This window comes from Saccopteryx leptura, chromosome 3, assembly GCF_036850995.1.
Source record: "Saccopteryx leptura isolate mSacLep1 chromosome 3, mSacLep1_pri_phased_curated, whole genome shotgun sequence".
NCBI classification, from domain to species: domain Eukaryota; kingdom Metazoa; phylum Chordata; class Mammalia; order Chiroptera; family Emballonuridae; genus Saccopteryx; species Saccopteryx leptura.
This window is the reverse complement of record NC_089505.1, coordinates 133,855,557-133,860,649: the sequence shown is the minus strand read 5'-3', so window position 1 is coordinate 133,860,649 and position 5,093 is coordinate 133,855,557.

Here is a 5,093-nt window from a genome sequence, read left to right as displayed (position 1 = left end):
CTATCTGCTTTAAATCTGACTAGAGATTACCTGCTGATTGATGACATTTGGGGATCAAGATGAGAACCAGAAATCAAATTGCAATTTCCAAATAGAGGTTTGGCAGATCTAGACAAGTATTAAACAGTCAACTTGCTCCAGGGAAGGTACCACTATATGCATGAGATGGGACTGACTGGAAGACAGATCTAGTATCGATGAATCACAGAACATCAGGCAGACTATAATTCATATTCATGGATGTGATTCAACACTAAGTAAAAGTACCTCAAAGAAGTTGGGCACCAACGATGGTCCAATTTTTATGCAATCTAAATAATGCTGGAAGGAACACCAAAAGGGTGGAGTGAGTTCCTATCACAGGGAATATAATTCCAAAGGTCCCGCTACATCGAGTCCGTTTGCTTACCCTCCAGTAGTACCTGAATAAGCATTCCCTGCACCCTCACTTTATACCCTTTGTTTTGCTGAAGGGAAGAATGTTAGGAGGTGATGGTGGAGAGCTTGTTATTTTAGCTGGTTTTTGATTTCCTGTGTGATTCAAGTTTTTAGTGTCATTTTTAAGCTTTTTTTAAAAAAGGTCTTTATTTGCTCTACTCAAATATTTTAAAAGTTACTTCTATTTCAAAGGCAAGAGAAATAGTTTTGCATCTTCGGTATAGTCTTCTAACTGTACGTCCTGTGCCACTCTTCTTTCCTACGATCTAGTCTCAACATGACAACTAGAATGATCTGTTAAAATGTAAGCATTTTAGCTCCCCTTTTGACATAAAGATCTCAGTGGCCTACAAGGCCCATACACCATCACTACCATTTACTACTCTTCTCTTAGCTGATTCTGCTTCAGACATGCTGATCTGTTTGCTGAACCTGGAACAAGCCTAGCATACTCCCACCATGGGCCCTTGACACTTGCTTTTCCCTCTGTTGCCCCAAACTCCTGCATGTGAACTACATCTCCTCCAGGTCTTTCTCAAATATCCCCTACTCAGCGACACTCTTCTCACCACGCCATGGAAAACAGTACCTCCCCAATATACTCTACCTTTCTTTACATCATCTGCCACAGTATGTAGTTGCTGTTTTGTTTATGATCCATCTTCTAGAATATAAATGCCTTATGGGTTCTTTTCAGTGTTAACTTTTACTATAGTTCCAGTGTCCAGAACAGAGCTGACAAAGTCACTAAATAAAGTCGAATGAATGAATGATATATTCAGGCATCAAGAAAATGTTAAAAAACAATGGCATACTTATGATAGAATTCAAAACAGTTAATAAAAATGGAAATAATATTTAATAATATGAAGAAATGATAATACTCTAGTGCTAAGTAAAAAAAAAAGACACGAAATCTTCACCTTTGGAATAAAATATGAGTTAAAAACAGGGAGGAAATGAATCTTAACAGGCCTCTCTGAATGAAAGAATTTTGTGTGATCATTTTTTATTTTTGTATATTTTTTCAAGTCTTGACTTTTATAATAAGTAGGGGAATTTTAAGAAAATATATTATCAAATTATAAATCTAAGTTTTTAGTTCTAGGTCAATATAGCATATGACCAATAATATAAGGTATACTCTATATATTAATTTATAAGTATTAATAATACAAATATTCACAATACATGTTACCAGATTCTCTTGGTCAACATGATGCTAATTATTTTATATTAGGGTTGTTAGATTATATTTGTTCAGAAGCAAGAGCAAATATACACTGAGTACTTGATATGCTCCAGTTTCTGAGGTAGATAACTTGGGAGTTTAGACATATAAGCAGAGGTAATTCTTATCTTATATATTATGAAGTCCTTTGCATATAACATGGCAAATAGCACAAAGTATGTGCTAAACAAGTAATTATTAAACAATTGAGGTAATGGAACCTGGAACCATTACCCTCAAGTAACTTAGGCTAAATGAGAATGAACATCCATAGCACTAAACCTTGCTTCATCTTTTCCAAGATTTATCACACTGGTAATTATTTGATACATGGCTTTCCTCCTATACTATAAAGTTTGTGGTGACAAAGGCCATATCTATGATTCTATTTCCATTACCTAGCCCAGGGCCTGCCACATAAATGGGAGCAATGAATATTTGTGACATGATTGATATATGGTATGCTCACAATTCCCAGCTAGGTAGAATGTATTAAAAGTCATAAGAGGTAAAAAGACATTTAGCGACTTTAGGAAAGCAGAAATTACATCTTGTTTTAAAAAAATCTTCAAAATACAAGGAAAAGAGTGAGCGTTTAAGCTTGACCTTAAGAACAGATTATATTTTTTAAAGTATGAAAGGAAAATAGAAAGTATCATGTCAGGCAAAAGAAACAGAATGGTGGTATCCAATGTGCTTCTGTGAATTTTGGGGACTTGGCGCCTTTTATAAAGTTAGTCCTATTTAAAGGTAAGTTTAATTGTAGGGACCCACAGCTGGTACCTTAAATGCCAGATGCTGGTTTCGTTTTATAGTTAACTGTGGCAACACCACTTAATTGTATATTTACAAGCAAACACATGTTGTTTCATGAAAACTACTTGATAATTACACAGCGACTACTGGAACCCTTGATAATTACACACTTACACGTGTTACTACTACCAAGTTATCTCCTGATAGCTGAGTAATTAACTTGTCAACTAAGCAAATGGGGCTGGAGGGGAGGCATCTGAAATGCTTGCTCCTTTCCTCACAGATGTCTGGGGGTTCAGTCCACACTTGTTGAACTTGGGAGCATCCTTCTCTCAGTTACTTGGTACTTAACCTAGAGGCTGAAACATTTTCTGCCTCTCTAAATCTCTTTGTTCTTCTTGTGACTTTTAACACATTTTACCTTGCTGGGAATTTTGGGAGTATCCATCCAGGTATCCATCCATCCATCCATCCATCCATCCATCCATCCATCCATCCATCCACCCATCCATCCACCCATCCACCCATCCACAAATCCACTCACCCATCATGCCAGAAGTATTTACGGAACCCCTCCCATGTGCCAGTCCTGTCAGAGAGTCATAGTTGCTGCTTCATAAACCAATGTGGTCAAGTCCAAAGAGCAGGAATCGGGTTTTAAATTTTGAAACTGTTACTATTTGAGTCTGTGATTTTATGCCAGTTTCCTAAACTATAAAATGGACCTAATAATGCCTAACAGGGTGGTCATTAGGATGACAGATAATGAAAAGACTTGGCATAAAATAAGCACTCAATAAACTTTAATGCCTTAACACCCAGCCACCGCCGGGCCCCACCCCCAGGCTCCAATTAGTTTTAACTGTTTCATCTCTTCACCAAAATAGTTTCCAAAATCTCTATTTGGGATTGTTAAAATTACTGGATAAAGATAAAATTACAATAACTGCACCTGACCTGTGGTGGCGCAGTGGATAAAGCGTCGACCTGGAAATGCTGAGGTTGCCGGTTCGAAACCCTGGGCTTGCCTGGTCAAGGCACATATGGGAGTTGATGCTTCCAGCTCCTCCTCCCCTTCTCTCTCTGTCTCCCCTCTCTCTCTCTCTGTCTCTCCCTCTCCTCTCTAAAATGAATAAATTAAAAAAAATTACAATAACTGCATTTTTTAAACATTCTCAGAGGTTTTAACAAAATCAAAAGGCCCTTTTCTAAAATATGTTAAAATGAACAATTTTGGTAAATGGTACCCCTAATACCTGCGGTGGCAGAGATAAGTAAGATGCATAAGCTTTATCTGTTTACTATTTTACTAAGACCAATGTCCAATTTTGTTTTAATGGGGCATGGTTACACAAAGTGTATCCACTTCAAAGGTAGAATTTAGGAGTCCTGGCATCTCCTGGTCATTGGAAATGTGCACTGGCCTCACTCTGCTCCCTGCTCTTTAAGCCCTGTCGCAAAAGCTCCAGTTTATAAGGAAGTGGCTTTCTGTCTGGAGAACAGGGCACCAGACAGTGTGCAGGGACACAAATAAAATAGAAGATAAAAATAACACCTACCTCTAAGATTAAATAATGGATTCTGCAGGCTAAGACAGACTGCATGACTTGTTCATAAAAAAGGTAGAAGAAGGCAGAGCTATAATTCAAACTCATCATTCTGACTTCCAAATCATGTTCTTTTTATTTTTGTTTTGTTTTGTGACATGGACAGAGAGAGACAGAGAGAGGAACAGATAGGGACAGAGATGAGAAGCATCAATTCTTCATTGCAGCACCTTAGTTGTTCATTGATTGCTTTCTCATATGTGCCTTGACCATTGGAATACAGCAGACCAAGTGACCCCTTGCTCAAGCCAGCAACCTTGGACTCAAGCTGGTGAGCCTTGCTCAAACCAGATGAGCCCGCACTCAAGCCTGTGACCTTGGGGTTTCAAACCAGGGTCCTCTGTGTCCCAGTCCGATACTCTATCCACTGTGTACCGCCTGGTCAGGCCAAACCATGTTCTTTAGAGAACACCACCTTGCCTCACACCAATTTACACAGTGCCTTGAAACACTTTCCATCTAATGTTCTATTATTTGTTTACATTTATGAAATGTCTACTATATGCTGATAAGATATTATGCCCTGGAAGAATAAAATTATGTATAACTAGCATCTATTCAATGTCTGCTTTGTGGTAGGCACAAATTTTCTGTGCAGTTCATTGGATCATCTCAACAATAATATGGGAAGACTATTATTATTCTCACTAAATGCATGAAGAGACTGAGGCACAGAAAACTTATATAACCTGTTTGATGTACATCTCATTAATGGTACAACTGAGAATCAAATCTCGGCTATCTCCAAAGTCCACACTGTTAGCCATCAGCCTTGCTCTGTTCTTTTTTTGCTGAGATAGCTTCAGAGCCCAGGATAAGATTAGAATGATGGCAATTATGCTCCAAACCCTACACACGATGAGGTCATAGTCTAATAGGGAAGAAAGACACAGAAACAAATATCACTCAATATGCTGGATGTTATAATGTGTGGTTGCAAGAGAGCCAGGATCCCAAATCCCTGCTCACTTAATCCTCCTGAGAAACTATAACATGAATAATACCAACCATGTGTGCCCTGGTTATTCTTTGACATGGTTTTTGTCCGAATCCCTGACTAC